This window comes from Panthera tigris, chromosome D1 (assembly GCF_018350195.1).
Source record: "Panthera tigris isolate Pti1 chromosome D1, P.tigris_Pti1_mat1.1, whole genome shotgun sequence".
Classification (NCBI taxonomy): Eukaryota; Metazoa; Chordata; class Mammalia; order Carnivora; family Felidae; genus Panthera; species Panthera tigris.
In genome coordinates, this window is record NC_056669.1 from 74,445,320 (window position 1) to 74,463,949 (window position 18,630).

Sequence of the window (18,630 nt, forward strand, 5' to 3'; positions counted from 1 at the left end):
TGGTGGTGTTGTAAGGCTTAAAAGAGATGATCAAGTCCCAGGCCCACAGCTGGCCCATCTCTGTCCCTAGAGAGAGGAGGGATTCCCCTAGGGCAACGTTCAGAGGCAGAGACAGACCTGGAACCCAGGAGCAATCCCTCCTCATTTCAGTTCTGCAAGTCATTGCCCCAGTGGGGCGGTGCCAGCTGGGAGGAGAGCAGCAGTGTGGTTTACCCCGATCTCTGCTGGGCCGGGCCAACTGCTGGTGGTACGAGTATCAGTGATTTTAAGAAGCCTCCATGACTGAGGCTGTGGAGCATTGGGCTGGGTCTGCCCAGCCACATGGGCTGCCGGCTTGAGTGGGAGGCCCCCCGTTGCCCTGGGGAGCAATCTGAGTTTCTGCAAGGGGAAGCAATGCACCTGTGATGCCAGCCCCAGTGGCCACCTGTGTAGGGTTCTGGGCTGGGCAGGTGCTGGAGGGTCCCATCCCCATCCAGCAGGAAACCATCCCCATGGGCCTTCTGGGGCCAAGTGCAAATGAGAGGGCCGCCCTTTGGTGTTTTATACGCTGGCCGGGCATTGCAGGTTTGGAGACCAGCAGGTCCCCATGGCAGCAACTATGCAGAAGATCGAATGGGTACGATCTGGCCTTATAGGAGCTGCTCAGATTAATTAGAGCATTTGTGAGCATCCTCCTTCTCGTTCTTACTCCTCTCTTCTGCCTCTTCTTTTCTTCCTTCCTCCTCATCTGGCATTCGCTGATTCATTTATTCAAGAGGTACAGTGGCACCTCAGGGGCCCACAGGCAGAGAGACCTGAGTTTGAGTCCTGGCTTTCCCTTTTAATATCAGGTCGATCCATCTGAAATGGCCATGTTGTAAGTCTAAAATGGTCGAGAACTGTGAGCCAGTTGCTTAACCCCTCTGAGCCTCAGTTTCCCCACCTGCAACTTCACTTGTCTCACAAGGTGTAAATACTCATTTGTATTTTCTTAAAGGTGGGGTATAGGCAATTTCATATGGTTTATCTCTGACTCACATAGCTTCTGGGAAGTTGCCATGGCAAGTCTCTTTGAACTTTTGTGTCCTTAACTGTAAAACAGTGTCTACCTCAGAGGGTTGTTGTATAGATCAAATGAGCTAATGTGTGTGAAGCACTGGTGGTAAGCATCCAACAACTCCTGGCCATTCTTTTCCTTCCTTCCTTCCTTCCTTCCTTCCTTCCTTCCTTCCTTCCTTTCATTCATTCATTCATTCATTCATTCATTCATTCATTCATTCTACAGACATTTCTCAGCTAACAGCTGTTCCAGGCTCAGTGCAAGGTGCGGGAAACACAGAGATGAAGGAGACATGGCCGTTTCCTTTAAGAATTTGCCCTCCAGGAGGGACGCCTGGCTGGCTCAGTTGGTTAAGTGTCTGACTCTTGGTTTTAGCCCAGGTTCTGATCTCACAGGTTGTGGGATCAAGCTCCGCATTGAGCCCTGTGTTGAGCTGCACGTTGGGCTCTGTGCTCACAGCATAGAGCCTGCTTGGGCTTCTCTCTTCATCTCTGTCTGTCTTGACCCCACCCATGCTCTCTCTCAGATAGATAGATAGATAGATAGATAGATAGATAGATAGATGAACTTAAAAAAATAAGGGTTTGCCATCCAGTAGACTTGACAGGCAAAGGGCTCGTGAATGCTTTATGTTGTGGGAAATAAATAGAGCTGTCAGACTGCTGAACTCAGACTGAGTTTTGTCTTAAGTGGGAGGAGCATTTATTGAGCATCTATTCTGTGCTGGATGCAACATACACATGATCCCATTTAGCTTGGACACAAGCCTAGGAGGTAGGTATTACGTGAGGATCTGTAGTTCAGAGACAGAAGTTGCTTACTAATGTCTGTCTACCTCCAGTGTTCATTATCTTCTTGCTTTACGTGGCTGCCCCCCAGGGAACAGAGGTGGGGAACAGAAGTGACTGAGGACCTGAATGTAGCAGTCAGCTTGATCTGACTTGCTATGGGTTTCCTTCCTCTGAGTTACTCATGAGTCTGCAGAGATGTCTGGGGTCAGGGGAGACTTCTGACAGCCTTTTCCATCTTGCCTGGGGTGGGATCTTTGTGGCTCAGAAATAACTGGGTACTTCCTTAGGGTTGAAGCTTGAGCTGGGGGTCCTAAAATAGCATCAAGTCCCTTTAGATAGAACTCCCCTTTACAAAGATGCCACATTAACACAGGACCTCTAGAGCCCCAAAGCTCCCATATCCTGTGAAAGGAGTGATCTGGAATGGAAGTTGTAGGCTGCTCTGTGATAAACTAATGCTCTTAGAATTTTAGCTATTCATTGTATGAGCTGCTTTGGCAGGGAAATTAGACATGCAAAATTTTAAGCTCTGGCCTTATTCATTTTTAATTAATTTTTGTGTAATAAGCTATAAGCACATTAATATCAATGAGATACTTTCATCAGTGTGGCTAATATACAGCTTTAAGGAGCCATGGGTATTGTTTCCCCCTCTATTTGCGTTGAACAAAGATTACTGGTTCTCTAAGTATTATTTGCTGGTTCCTGGGAGATGGGGCTGCAAGAGAGGAGTTAAATTTTTCCAGCAGGCTTGAGCCGAAATGTTGTCATGGACATCTATAGCACTATATGGCACTCACCGAAGATTTGACTGTCAGAAATTAAAGGGTCTTCCATAAGAAGCCGTCACATGTGGGACCCATAACTAAACAAGCCATAGAATTTGGAATGGGATTATTCCAGTATTTTTATAAGAAGATCCAAGCCAGAATTTCAAACAAAAAATATTTATTTAATACTTAAAATATTAAAACTGGAGTAGTTTTGCTATGTTCAGACATTATGGGATTCCATTCATTCATTCATTCACTCATTCATTCATTCATTCATTCTGTAGTAATTTGAACACCTACTATGCACAGGGCATTCTGACATTATCAGGTACAAAATATGAAATCCAATCATGGGTCTAGGAGACTACAGTTCACTATGGAATATTTTAATTTTTTTTTAACATTTATTTTATTTTTGAGACAGAGAGAGACAGAGCATGAACAGGGGAGGGTCAGAGAAAGAGGGAGACACAGAATCTGAAACAGGCTCCAGGCTCTGAGCTGTCAGCACAGAGCCCGACGCGGGGCTTGAACTCACGGACCGTGAGATCATGACCTGAGCCGAAGTCGGCCGCTTAACCGACTGAGCCACCCAGGCACCCCTGGAATATTTTAATATAAGGCAAAGTGATAAGTATCATCATGCAGGCAAATTAGTGCTCGAACAGTGCAGTAAAGAGATTGTTTGTAGAAGAGAGAGCATGGACATAACTTTTCAACTGGACCTTTGAGGATGCATTCTTAGAGAAAGGAAAGCCATTCTTAAGATGGAATAGGCAATTCATATCCAAGACAAGTGGGGACAGGGTCACCAGATCTGAGGAAAATAATAACATGCTTTATCAATGACGAATCTTCAATCATGCTCTTCCCTCCTTTGAGAATGCCTTTTCCTTCTTCCAGCATGGTAGGTCTCCTTGTCCTGCTGGTCCCTCCCTGTTTTTCCTCCCATCCAAGGTCAGCCTGTGCTAATTCAACTGGCTCATCTCACATCAGGCAGAGAAGCTTAAAAGGCAGAGAGTTAAAAGGACATGTAGCTACTTGGTTATAGCCTTGACTAGAACTGGATCCTTGTGGTTTACTCTTCTCTGCATTCTATATATTTATGATCCATTATGTCAGAGAATAATGGCCAAGAAACTTTCCTCCAGCATGGGAAGTTCAGTGCTGCTTCCATTAATTGCTAGACCTGGGGACAGGGATGGTTCTGGATAATAGAGGCCTATCCAGAAAACCCTTTTGGCATCAACCGTTGTTAGTTCTGAGTTCTTTTTTGTTTTTTAAGTTTATTTGTTTTGAGAGAGAGAGAGAGAGAGAGAGAGAGAGAGAGAGAGAGAGAAAACGAACATATCGGGGAGGGGCACAGAGAGAGGGAAAGAGAAAATCCCAAGAAGCTCCACCAATGCAGGGCTTGAACTCATGAACCGGAAGGTCATGATCTTGAGCCCAAATCGAGTCACTTAACCGACTGAGCCACCCAGGCGCCCTAGGTCTGAGTTCTTGTTCATACTCTAGTGTATACAGCACAAGGCTCATATCGAATCCCACCCCCCCCCAAATCTTTTTTTGGACGATTAAAGATGTTAAAGCACCCCACGCCTGTAATTCTGAGCATCCATGCTTACAGCTCTTTATTGCTGATGTCAAGCCCAAGATAGCTGCTAAAAGTTATTGTCCAGAGCCCTCAGGTGAGATTGTTTTCTTATCTTTTTGCCTTTTTGTTTTCATGACAGAGGGAAAGAGGGAGCTAGATGGCTTCCGAGTTACCGAGGGCTCTGATATGGCAAGGTTTGATTAACTGAAGTTGTGCTCTTTCAGAGAAATGCGCTGTTTTGACAACTCCAGCTCAGTGATTTTGAGTAATGGTGAGAGGAAACGCGAGTTTGGGTTTGGAGAGACTCTGGGAATGTGGTTTTCTGCAAAATTTGACAGCTTCCTGCCCACCCTCTCCCTTACTCTGTGGCTGTAATCAGCGCTCAGAGCACTTGGCATCACAGCTCTAGATGCAAAGAGCTCTCTTCCCTGAAGAGGGCCTGGGCCAGGTCACAAGGGAGGTTTCTGGGATGGAGAAGTGCTGTTGTCCATCTCTAAGGAACCAGCTTTCCCAGGGCCACTGGGTGGTGGCTTGTCCCCCCATCACTCTTCCCTGGGAATTTTCGCCATCAAAAATAAAGAAATAAATCAGGGATGCTCCTCGGTCACAGAAAAAATATTGGCTTTTCCACCCTAGTCGCTGGTTTCCAAAGATAGTCTCTCGCCAACGATAACAACATCTACCCACAAATGGTTCCATTAACGAGGAGGGACAGGTCAGCAGGAATCCTAGTGTCTCTCATGGCGGACTTGCCAAGAAAGGAATGTGATTCGAGCCATGGGGAGAGAGAAGCCAAGGAGGCTGTAACCAGTGAGAACCTCATTGCAGTCCCAGAGCGCGAAGTCATATCATTTTTTGTTTTCTAACGAGTTGATTGACTCCTCCCCCAGGCGCTCTGTTGTAGTAGGAAATTCGTGTCCCTCTCAGGTGCTGTGTGCCCCCCCACCCCCACCACATTACCCAGGAACCTGATGATTTATGCAGTGCAAAGGGTCAGTCGTGCTTTCTGCTCTAATCGGAGGAAGCAATGGCATTTGACGGGTTCACCATGGCTGTTTCCTTTATGAAGAGCAGCCGTTGAAGACTGGTCTTGGCACCTCTCTCACTGAGGAAGAGGATTAAAGGAAAGCACAAATTAAATCTCTGGCATGGCACCCTGCTACAGTGTGACTGAGGCATCTCAGCAGTTGCCGAGGGCACTCTTAGCTTCTGGATTTCCTTTCTCTCCTTCAACCAAAACGACCCATATAAAACCACGCTTCTCCTCCACACGGTCCCAAGCTGTGGCTCCTTTGTTCAGCAACTCCCTATACACATCTGTCAAAGAAGGTCAAGTCCCATGGCTGCTCTGAATCTGTGTTCTCCCCTATAACAAGAGGATGACAACGCGCGGGGGTCCGTTGTAGGGGAAAAGTGAGATACTGTGCACGAAGCTCGGCGTGGCTCCTGGCGCACCGTGAAGTTGCAACAGTGCTAGACCCCCTCCGGCCCTCCCGCTGCTTCTCTTTTTCTTTCTCTCTTTTAATAGGAAATGGAAGAGCGCATGCAGCTCGGATGATGGCTGGAGCTTATTTATTTATTTTCAAATTTTTGTATTCGAGTGTAGTTGACACACGTTATTACGTTAGTTTCAGGGGTACAACGTAGTGATTCAACTTCTCTAAACATGATGCTCTGCTCACCACAAGTGTGGCTGCCATCTGTCACCGTACAATGGGATTACAATATCCCTGACTACATTCCCCACGCTGTACCCTTTATCTCCATGACTTATTCATGCCATAACTAGAAACCTGGGTCCTCCACGCCCCTTTAATCCATTTTGCCCGTCCCCCCAAGCCCCCTTCTCTCTGGCAACCATCAATTTGTTCTCTGTATTTTTAGGTCTGATTCTGCTTTTTGTTTGTTTATTCATTTTTTTTTTTTTTTTTAGATTCCACTTGAGTGAAATCATACTGTATCTGTGTGGCAGATGGCAAGATCTCATCCTTTTTTGTGGCTGTGTAATATCCCACTGCATGTATATAGGTGTGTGTGTGTGTGTGTGTGTGTGTGTGTGAATATGTGCATGTGTATACCAAATCTTTATCTGTTCATCTACCAATGGACACTTAGGTTGCTTCCCTATCTTGGCTATTGTAAATAATGCTGCAGGAACTCCCTTATTTATTATTATTATTATTATTATTATTATTATTATTATTATTATTATTTTAGAGAGAGTACAAATAGGGAGAGGGGCAGAAGGAGAGATAGAATCTTAAAGCAGGCTCTAGGCTCACACGGAGCCTGATGCGGGACTCAATCCCACAACCTTGGGATCATGACCTGAGCTGAAACCAAGAGTCAGACACTCAACCAACTGAGCCACCCAGGTGCCCCACACTCTTCGTATTTTTAACTAGAACTTTTGTCTAATTACAAAAGACATGTACAAATTATCATATGTGCTGCTGAAGCAAGCACGGCATGTGCAAATTAAATGCCAAATAGGACCCAAAGTTCGTGTTTCCATCTTCCGAATGCAGGTATGAAACTCTGAAGGGCCTCTCCTCATTGGCACACATGATTAAAAGTCCGATGGTTTCTGGACCGTGGCACAAAATAGTTGTTGTTTAATTTTCTGGAGGCGGAGTTGCAGACAGCCTCGCCAACAGAGTGTATTATTAAGGTTTTGGATACTTGCCATTCCAACCTGTGAAAAATGGCATCTCGATGTAATTTTTTTTCTTTAAATTATGAGTGGAGCTGAACATCTTTTCTATGTTTAAGAGCCACTAGTATATCATTATCTGTGAAGTGTCAGTTTATATCATTTGCTTATGTCTTACTGGGTTGTTGATCTTTTTACTTATTGATTTCTTGAAATCTTTATATACTAGAGAGGCTATACCTGTGGAATGTGAACTGCAGTTTTCCCCCAATTTGCTGTTTGTCTTTTTGACTTTGTTTACGGTGTTTCTGGTTTTCATGGAGTCAAATTTATCAGTCACTTTTTAAAAAATAGCTTCTGGATCCTTTTCTTGGGAAAGCCTTCTTTATCCTGAGGTTATAAAAGAATCCTCCAATGATTTCTTCTTCTATTATGATAGTTTCCTTTTATATGTTTAAATCTTTGAGATCTTCCAAGTTTTTAATTAAACTGCGGAAGTCAGATATTTTGCTAAACGTTCCAGTTGTTAATACTGGCAACTCACTCACGTAATATATACACATGTTCTATTGGCCTAACAAAACCACACACACGGGCCAGATTTGGTCTGTGGACCCCTGATCTGCAGTCTCTGATTTAAGACCAGACTGTCATCTTGCTTGACAATGTCAACTAATTGGGCAGCAGAGGTGTGCTATTTCTAAAGTACATCTCCATTCCCCTAGTACAGTCATTTCCCAATTTGTACAGAAGCCTTTGCCCTCTGTCTACCAGTGCCTTTGGCTTAGAAGGATTGTCTACTGGCCAGTACTGAGCTTTGACAGCCACTGAAAATTTTGCCAGCTGCAGATAGGGGGTAATCCGATTGGCCATCGCTGGGAATTATCTCCTTGACACACTCAAGCTACTGTACTGCCTGGGCTGTATATAATTGGTTTTGCACCCAAAGAGGAAAGTGCTTATCCCTGGTATTACTTACGCCGACACTGAATTCAGTTTTGGATTACCTGATTTAAAAAAAAAAAATGCAGCTCCTGTCCTTCCCCCTAAGTGCTTTGAGATCACTGGGTGAATGGTGCTACTCAGACGTGAAGTTCGATACCCTGGGAGCTAAACCTTCAGCTCTGTTCCCTTTGCTCTCTTGAGGGAAGTCCTGTGCCTTGCCGTCACCTTTCCTGTCACTCAGTCACCTCCTGCTGTAAAAGTTTATAAGCAGGGAATCAGGCTGAGAAGAGAAGGGCTGATTGGCATGACTGTTAAATTATGAAATGAGCAGAGATGCACAAACTAATTGTTGGCAAACATTTTCCCATGTGATCCTTCCTTCATCTGTATCGAGAAAGCTCTTGTCTAAAAACCATGACTTGTATGCAGGGCAGTAAGGTTTTTGCACTTGAAAGTAAGCTGATAGAGGACTTTCTGTCAGCCTGATGACAGAGCTGGGGAGCTCAAATTTGGATACTCCTGAAAGAGAGGTTGCCCGGGGAGAAAGGGGCCAGGCAAAATCCTGAATGGACCTCCGTCCCTTTCCATCCATCACACAAGCTCACGCACCCCTCTATGAAGACTTTCTAGAACCTCAGAGCCTTCTGCCTTCCTTCTCGGGATTGGGAGCTCAATTAGAATACAGACAGTGGTTTCCAGATCCACTGGAAACCTCCACTCGCAGCTCCACTCGCAGCTCCACTCGCAGCTCCTGGCACAGGAGGTAAACTTGGTAAAGGTTTGCTGGGTGAATGAAAACTTGTGCCAATGCGTTCATGCATCTGGCAGCTTCTGGCACGGCCAAGGGGCCAGGCCTCTGGTTACTTTTCGATCAATGACTCAATCAATGACTTGATCAATCAATCAATCAACCGATCTTCACTGAGCTATTATGGAAATGTCCGGGGGCTTGGTAGAAGGAAGACTGGCTTTGGGGGGAGATTTTGGTCCCAATTTTGACTCTGTCATCAACCTACTGGCTGACTCTGAACCTCGGTTTGGTCATGTATAGTGTAAAGAGGATTCTGGCTCTCCACAGTCTCTTCAGCCCTGCTGTTCTAGAAGCCCACTGGTTTCAGGGACTAAGGGGAGGGGGACCCGTGTTCAGTAACGGTAGACATGCGCTGGGCACCCCCAAGTGCCACTTTCTAGATGTTGGCATAAACACTTTCATTTTAGTCTTCAAAACCTCTCTAGGAGGTGAGCATTGTTATTCCGCTTAATGGGTGAGGAATCGAAGGCTTAGGAAGGTCAGGTTTGGATGCCGTAGACCAGTGTTTCAAGTTTTCTGAACTCGGGAGGCTCTGATGGGAAAGCACATTGTTTTTTCTCCTAACAGTGCCTTCAGTATCTCACTTCCCTGTCATTTGGTGACACACAGTTTCTAGTGCTTTTCAGCCACTAAAAAGAATTCTCAGCTTGACCTATTTGAACATCAAGTCCAATTTCAATCAAAAACTTTGATATTCAGTTTAAAACTTTATAACTCCGGGGGCACCTGGATGGCTCAGTCGGTTAAGCATCCGACTTTGGCTCAGGTCATGATCTCGCGGTTTATGGGTTCGAGCCCCGCTTTGGGCTCTGTGCTGACAGCTCAGAGCCTGGAGCCTGCTTCGGATTCTGTGTCTCCCTCTCTCTCTGCCCCTTCTCTGCTTGTGCTCTCTCTCTCTCAAAAATAAACATTAAAAAACAAAACTTTATCCCTCCTGTCAGCTCCAACCTGTTCTGGAACTCAGGGAGCAAGGGTGGGGAAGGAGGCGTGCCCTCTGCCTTTCGTTCTCCATTCTCTACTTCTCACCAGCCTCTCCTCCTTACTCCCCCAGCTCTGCTCCTCGGGGTTGGGCAGAGGAAGGAGCATGGCAGAACCTTCTTCATGCAGCTGATGCTCTTTGCACTCCTTGCTTAGCTATCCACTTGTCTTTGCCAGGGTGGTCTTCCAAAGTCAGCACTTCCATGAGCAGTGGTGGGTCCTCAGAGCTCTCTGCACTGCCCCCCACCACATAGACAATTCCCCCACCCCAGCTGACTCCTCTGGGGCCTGCTGCCCTCCTTCAGGCCCCTCTCCCACAGCCTTCTTCAGTGGGGTCTTCTGAGACAGTTCAAGCCCAGCTGGCCTTCTCCAGTGTTCTCTGTCCCGTGGGTACAATGCACCCTTGACCTGCTGCCATGGCCGCCTCAGCCTGGCAATGCTTTCATTTTACGTTCACCTTCAAATTCCTGGGGGCATGCACGCTGAGTTCCCACATATTTTCTCACTTCTGTCTGCTTCACTAATGCCAAGGAGTTTTTTGTTTTGTTTTGTTTTGTTTACAAATTTCTAGAACTCAACACACACCAGTTTTGGAGGTGAGAAGCCATTCTCCCCTGCTGCATGGATCCTCAGTCTCTGTAGGGTTCTTCACCCAATGAGGGGTGAGGGTGGAAGGCACCACCTTTCTCTCCCTTCCCTTTCCTCTACAAACGTCCTTAGAGAGAGAGGCCTGCCCCTCACCGAAGCTCCAGGCTCCTCTTACGCAGCCTGGACGGAGAGGGGGTCTCAGAGCTGGCTTCACCATCTCTCGGGTCATGCTGCTGAGAGGTGTCACACAGCTCTCTAGAACATGGGCTGTTTGTCACCCATTACCTTTAGTTGGAGGCTTTAGCCAAGATGTGGACACAGCAGGAAAAGCCTCTTTCCACAGCCTGTTAAAATGCTTATTGGGCTTATTTTAGTGTTACTAAAGGCAACGTGGAAGTGACATCTCCCGCCCGGGAGTTGCCAACGGCCAGTTTCACCCGCTGTCCCTCTGCCCTCGGTGGTCAGACGATGCCAGGGATAAACAGCTCATCCCTTTAAGCCGGGCTGAATTGGTGCTGCTTAAAAAAAATTTAAAAAGAAAAACTATTATTGACACAGCGGGCCATTGCTTCCTGGAGCAAGCAGGTCAGCTGTCATTTTTCCAGCTCTTTGCTGCATTTAAGGACTGCTGGAGTCACGACGGGGAGATGGAGTGTGCCCGTTGGCTTCAGCCTGCCCCAGGAGGGGGCCTGGGGGATCGTGCACGCGCTGAAAAACGAGACCAGCCACTGAAGCGCAGAAGCCCGAGAGGGGCCTGGCCTCTGCAGTTTTCAAGTTTTGCTTTTGTTTCGGGCAGCATTGTTCCCACAAACTCTTACCTGGAATTTAATTGCGTTCAACAGTTTTCCTGGCCAAAGTAGGGGTGGGGCTGGGTGCTACTCAAGCCCTCTGGTTCTGCTTCCTCTCTTCATGGTTCCGAGAGGGCTCTTGGGAATCTTTGGGATTTACAGAGCGGAGACAGAAAGTCCAGTGTCAGAAGACAGAATCTCGATTAAGTGAGAACCTGCAGGCCTGGGGCCTCGGGCAGAATCTGTGAAGGCGAATCGTGAGAAGAAAAGGTTTTGCACACACAGGTGCAGGGTGGAGATGGGCAGCTTAGCAGCAGCTGGTAAAAGCACAACTTTGGGATTTTTCTGGGGGGCTTAGAGTGCGACGCGGCCGTCGAAAGTGTCGTTCCGCCTGATTCGTGACGTGGTATGGGACAGGCCCAGCCAGGATAGGCTCGCCATCTTGTAAGACCCTGATGGAGCTCCTTGTGTAGAAATTGCCTGCCCCTCCCCTCCATGTTGGTTGGTCAGCGTTCTAACTAGGCCGTAGGCTGGGTGGCAGCTGAGAGGGCAACCTGCTGCTAAGACTGTGCGTGACTGGGTTGGTGGTGATTCAGTGATAAAAATATCAAGTTCTCTCCCCGTGGAAGTTTTGAATTTAAATCATAGAGAATATTTTGGGAAAAGACCACAAGCCACACACACAGAGGAGGCAGGTGGGAGGAGAAGCCAAGAGCCATCATGGGCGTGAGCGGGTGTCGCCAGGAGTAAGCAGATGCGAACAGACCTGGGGAATGGAGGGGGAGGCAGTTGGTGGACGGGATCAGGAGCAGCAGAAGATGGGACGGGATGGGGCTGGGGCCCCTGAGGAGCCCCTAAGGCCTCCGTGTAGTTAGAACTGCGTCGTCCTGAGTTCCCTTACACTTCCAAAGCGTATTCTGGTGCGAATCCATTCCAGGGTTTCCACGAGCTCCAGGTTCTTGCTTCCTCATCTTCACTTTCACCTTTCCAGCCAACTCTACGGTTGAGGAGAGCCTTGCCTTCCACTCAGGCGATTTGTTCTTGAGCAGAAGAGCCCGCTCACCCAGAGCCATAATGTCCTGAGCACCCGGGAAGGTAGCCCCAGTCCTCTCGAAATACCTGTCAGGCTTGAGGCTGTTGCTGGTGTTTCAGTTCTCACAGGATACTGAGGAGCTGGAGTATGTTCTGAAGAAGGGTCCTAGACATTGTGCTCTATGGAGAAGAGAGGACTTTGGGACAGAGATCAGAAAAAGATAAGTGTTCAGCTTTCACTTCTGTCATCAAATGCATGAAGAGTCAGCCTGTAGAGATGGGATTGAGCTTTTTTTTTGGGGGGGGGGTGCCTCTAAACGGCAGATGTGGGACTGAAGAATGGCATTGTTGTGGTTGGCCACTTTAATTTTCTAACTGCAGTGCCCTTCAACGCTAGAGCATGCTTCTTCATCGAGTGGTGAGCTCCCCACGACAAGGGCCAGCAAACACAGGTTGGGCGCTCCATCTAGGATGCTCTAAAGGGGATTTCTGCATTTGATTGGGCAACAAGACAAAGCCCAAGAGTCCTCGCAAGTGTGAGATGCTTGGATTCTTAATTCCTGTGCATTTTCGTGGGGAACAGAGATCTAACCCTACTGACCTGCATCAAGGGAGGAACTGGAACATGTTGACTGTTGCTTTTTAAAACTGAGTTCAGAAGCAGGCAAAACCAGGTCTATTTTTGGAGCAGCACATGCCAGCACAATTTATGTCAAACCCCCCATCTGCTCAAGTGAAAGGCAGTGGTGTGGACCAAGCATAACTTGTTGAAGTCCCCGTTTGCTACACGGGGACTGCCTGATTAGACCCACGAATCTAGTTGGGAGCCTTATATTAACTCCTTGCTGTTGTGACCACTGCTGGCAAATTGCATTTCCCCCAACTCGAAGGCAGATCTGTGCTTTTCAGAAAAAATCCCAAATCCAATTGAAATGTTTAAGCACAAATAAAATCTGCATTAGAAAAGAGTTCTCAAAAACAGATTATGTTAGAGTAAATAGTGCTAGGTGCTGTAACAGATAAACCTTAAAAATCTCAATAGCTTAACACAACAAGGGTGTGTTTCTCACTCGTGCCATGGTTTGAAGTGGATCAGCAGGGGGCTGTGCTTTATATAAATATTTGAGGACCCAGGCTTCTTCCAGCTCAGGGAACTCACATCACCCAGGGCCTGTTAGTATCCTCCATACCGTGAAACTATCATTGACCTTACGGACCACTCTCCGGAGTCGCTGGGTCTTTAGCATCTGGCCAATAGGCAGAAGAGAAAGCATAAAGATGATGCAGGTGATTTAGGCGCCAGGCCTGGAAGTGGTGTTTGTCACTTTGCCCACACTCTATTGGTACAAAATAATCACATGGCCTCCCTTGAGGGAAGGGGCCTGGGAAATAGGCCAAAGAAATAAGATAACATGGATATTGGTGAACACCAGCCGTCTCTCATAAGAAACAGAGGATATGACTTTCTATGTGTCTCAAGAGATGGCTGCTGCAAATTTATCAGTGAAGTTGGAGCCAGGCATCTGATTTTATACACAGCAGGTGATCGGTGGCTGTTGATGATGTGGACGTTAAAGATAGTAAGGCGTCTTGGTTCCTCAAGGGAGGAGGTGGCACTGGGGGTCATTTCTGTGCAATGCAGGGATGGAGAAATGAAGAAATTCTCAGAGAAGAAATAATATGTCAGAATGGCCACTGTTTTATTACTGATAATTAGAAAAAGAAGAATTAAAAACCAGGAGAGAAAGAAGGGAAGGGAGGGGTTGTGCAGTACAGCCTTGGGAAGCAGGAAGGAGCTGAGGTCCTTCCCATTGGAAGCATGGAATCTATCACCGAGTGAGCCTGTGCCTTCCTGGGCTCTGCGTGAGGTTGTGATCGATGGATCCACAGTGGTTTACCCCCATGTTTGGTCCTCATTGCTTCTTCTTTTCCCTCCTCCTCCTTCCTAACTTGTGCTTATTTGTGTCTGTGGGTGTGTAAGTTCTATGTAGATTTTATCACCTGTTCTAAAACCACAAAGACTCCTTATGTTGCCCTTTTATTGCACATTTCTTCTTTAGCTCCTTCAAGAGGCAAGTCCTGTTTTAACAGGTCTCAAGGTGTTTTCCTGGCTTGTGCAGTCAAATTATTCTAGACGGGGAGGTGGGAGCTAACACCTTGGCTTTGTTATAAATGAGCCTTTGAATATCAAAAAGATGTTCAATGACATTGTACATGGAAATTTCAACTGTAATTCAAATCTCTCCTACTTTTATGGTCCAATAGAAGCACAGGAAAGAAGCAAAAGCCTGTGGGAGACTTTCGCCAAGGTCCTTTTCAGCGAAGGTAATGAGTTCTTCGTGTTCCCCAAATCTGTTTTGACTTCTCACATTGGCGTTCATGTCTCCTAAATCTCGATGGTGCCAATCTGTCGGTGGTGGGGTGAGGTAAGTGGAGTGCAGAAGGGACGGCAAAGGCATCCTCGATCATGTGATCTGTCACAAAGGAGACAGTGACCACTCATGAGCTGAAGCTATTACCATCCTCAACTCTCACTTAACTGGACTGTCCCAAGGGCATATATTTCTGGTTATCTGAGGCCAACAAGAAATATCTTTTGTTTCCAGTCCTTGCCAATTTGTCAATAACCTCAAATCTACTTTCTTTTCCAAACCTATGTGGTAAATGCAATAGAATCTTTGCTTGATAATTGAGGATTTCAAGTGGCTCGGGGTCAGTCTTCTAAATACTGATTCCTGTCAGGATGGGCCCCGTATATGGATAATAATTGCTTCTGACACCTCTGTGCACTCTGCTGTTCATCTTTCTTTTCTATCCCCATCCTTCTCCCTTCATATCTTTTTAGCTTCCTCGTTTTCCAGCAAAATTATCTATGGGGAATATTGGGGACATAAGGGAGAGCAGTCCTTAATACTTTAGGGTGAATTCCCATTTTTTGGCAGCTAATCCTCACAAACGGGTCATGTGCCAAGTGTCTGTGAGTTAGTGAATTTCATCAAATCTCAGATGCCACTGGTGGTAAAATTCACAATGATTTTATGTGCCACTCAGAAAAAAAAAAAAAGATTGCCAATGAAACGATGACACAATGCATTCTCATCACTTAGAATTTCCCTCCTTACTGAAAGAGTTCTCTTACATTTAATTAGACATAGCTTGCTATCATATCACTCCTGTGCGTATGTAAAAAAGACACAGGCGAGATAAATTGAGTTAGAGATTCCGAAAATGTCTCCAAGTGGAGCCTGAGATTTCCGAATCACTTTTCGAGTCATCCGTGTGTGTCTTCCCACATAACGTCATTCTCTGGCGATGCCAACACAGGCGTTGGTGGTTTCGTGTTTCTGAAATGAATTCTTTTTTTTTTTTTTTTTTTAATTTTTTTTTTAACATTTATTCATTTCTGAGAGTGACACAGCATGAGTGGGGGTGGGCAGAGAGAGAGAGAGGGAGACACAGAATCCGAAGCAGGCTCCAAGCTCTGAGCTGTCAGCACAGAGCCCGATGCGGGGCTCGAACCCACGGACCGCGAGATCATGACCTGGGCCGAAGTCGGACGCTCAACTGACTGAGCCACCCAGGCGCCCCTGAAATGAATTCTTAAAATGAAAACCCATTGGTGCTGGGCCCTCCAGCTGCTTTGGCAATTATGTAGAGTGAGCCTACTTTCGACTCCTGCTTCACTTGGCTTCTGATTCGCCCCATCCTTTATCTTATAAGCATTCAATTCTTGGGATTAAAAGAGTCCTTTGCTGAGGCTCCTTACGTGGATGATCTCCTTACATGCCTCCTTACACCGCTCCTTACATGGATGATCTCATTGATCCTTACAACCACACTACGAGGAAGGTGCTGTAATGATGCTAGTTTACAGTTGAAGAAACCGAGGCTTCCAGAGGTTAATGTGTCTGAGACACAGTTAACGGCGGGTCAGAGTTTGAACCATGTTGGCCTGTCTGCTTATACCCTCAGTGCTGTTAGGATTGTTGACATTATATTGTTGACTTATCACCTCAGCTATGACATGTGCGAGTCAGAGGGTTAGGGGAGGCTCAGGTCTGGAGTCACACAGCTCCCAACTCAAATTCTGTCTCCAGCCTTTATCAGCAGTGTGATCCTGGGAGAATTGTTCAACTTTTCTGAGTCTGTTTCCCCAGTTTAGAAGCGATGGTAATAATATTGACCTCAGAGAGAGGTTGTGAGGGTTTGGGTGGGTGATCTGTGTAACAGGCCCAACATGCTGCCATGTTCACTTCCTGCCCCCCACATATGCTCACTCACATATTTGGCCCTTAATCATTCACACAGTACACAATCAAGAAATATATTTTTGTGAATGAATGTCATGATGGATGTAATTTCCTAGGTAACTGGGGGTTAATTAGAAATCCTCTTTTGTTCCAACCCTTGTTAAAACTACTTGGAAAATGTCAGAACCCATTTTTCTTACATGCCGTGGGCATGATTTAATCTTTGATTCATTCCTAACATCAGTCCTCATTACCCAGGACTGCAGGTATAGCCAAGAATGATGTAGGATACTGAGGATAACATGCAAATGGGTTAAAAAAAATTAATTCCAAATGTGCACTTTAAGGCCTCCAGCAAAATGCCTATGTATTTGAAGTTATGCCATGAAGGCAAGATATTAGAAGCATTCTATCTTTATATGCAATTGTTACTCAAGTATTTGTACAATCATTCATTCAGAAAATTCATTCAGAGCCTATTATGTGTCAGGCGAAGATAGATCTTGTGCAAGACAGATCTTGGTTGCTGTTACATGAAGTTACTGTCTAGTGGGGAAGACAGCCAATTGGTAGGGGACGTCCTGGGAGCTATGGGAAGCCATGTCAGGGATTCCTACCTCGTCTGGGTTTGGTGACTGGTGACGGTGAAGGTGGTGATGGTCAGGACAGGGCAGGCATTCTGCAGGAAGTGGTCAGGCAGCGTGAGCTGACGGATGAGTTGGAGTTGGACAGAAGTAAGGTTTTCTGTGCAGGAGACACAGAGTGTGCAAGAGTGTGCCTGGGGTTATCCAGAGTGCTGGGGTCATCGTAGCTGGAACAGAGAGTAGGGGCTCCAGGGGATTGAGAAAGGGTAGAGGAGAGGGGCCAGGTTATGCCCTGACTGACTGTATGGGAGGGGGCTTGTGGGGCTCCAGTCATTCTCCCATTCTTTCATTGGCCATTTACTTGGCACCGGGGGGTGGTGCTGGAGACATTGAGTGTGTTAGACACTGGGTACACACAATAAGCAGGTCACGGCCCTGGGCCTCAGGATTCCCACAGTCAATGGGGAAGAGAGTCACGTTGGTGCCGTCAAGCATGGTGGAGGTAAGGAGGTGGGCACAGATCATAAAGGAGGAAGTGGTAACTCCGCTCGGGAGGCGAAAGTCTCAAGAATGACTCTGTAGAGGACAGGACACATGAACTGTGCCTCGTGCCTGGTCCATGCCTATCTCGTTAACTGCTGGAACCTGAGTGCACAGCCCACACATCCTCTGGCAGCAGTGAGAGGCATCCAGTGAGCATTTGGTGATTGACTAACTGAACAAATGAACGAATGGGGGAGTGGCTCAACCCTCCCTGCTCGGAAGCTACTCAACGTGTCCTCTTCGGTCTGTGTTGCGTTCGCGTCTGCAAACACCTCTGCCTCATCGCAATGCAGGCCAGTCGTCCTGTACGGTGTTCTGGAAATCAGTACAGGGAGAATGCAGTTTGACCTTGCTGCCGTGGAGCTCACAGTGGAGTGGGGAAGACAGGCATTAAATAACTAAGCACACAAATAATTATGTAATTAAAATGGTGACACACGATACAAAGAAGATGTACCGGGTGATGTAAAGGCACATAAAGGGGCCAAGAAAAGCTTTCTTAGGAATTGCTGTTCGCATGAGGCTCGGAAGGGGCAAAGGAGGCTGGGAAGAATGTCTCAGCCAGAAGGAGGAGCAGAGGCAAAATCTCCAAGACAAGCAAGAGCATCGTGTGTTCAAGGACACGACAGAAGGCCAGTGGGGCCGGACCCAGGTGTTAGCTGGCAGAGTGGCTGGGGATGGGGATGGGACTGGATGCAGGGCTCCTGGCAGGAGGTCTGTCAGCCACGTTAGAGGTTGTGATCTTTGGCCTAAGAGAACTGGGCGCTGCGGCAAAGTTTTAAACAAGGAAGAGACACGATCGATCACACTGTGAGGCAGGCAGATTAGAGGGGAGCCCAAAGGACACTCACCGCCCCCCCCAGACACACACACACTCACCTACACGCACTCATACCCACTCACACAACTCTCACACACTTGCTCTCACACGCTTACATACACACTCACTACATACACACTCACCCACACACGTGCACACTCACACACTCATTCTCACACACTCACCTACACTCACACACTGAGACTCACAAACTCACGTACTCACACACTCATACATTCACACATGGACACACTCACTCTCACACACTCACCTACACTCACTCACCCACTCACACAACTCTCACACGCTTGCTCTCACACGCTCACATACACACTCACTACATACACACCCACACACGTGCACACTCACACACTCATTCTCACACACTCACCTACACTCACATACTGAGACTCACAAACTCACGTACTCACACACTCATAC

General features: G+C 46.8%; 1 long non-coding RNA gene across 1 annotated transcript in view; it reads left to right on the top strand.

Annotated features, from left to right (window-relative positions):
• The first annotated feature begins 14,262 nt into the window (after positions 1 to 14,262).
• LOC122231086 overlaps positions 14,263 to 18,630 on the top strand; it is a 204,550-nt gene continuing 200,182 nt past the window's right edge. The window contains exon 1 of the long non-coding RNA XR_006208218.1: positions 14,263 to 14,317. This is a non-coding gene — a long non-coding RNA (uncharacterized LOC122231086). The remainder of the gene's footprint in view (positions 14,318 to 18,630) is intronic.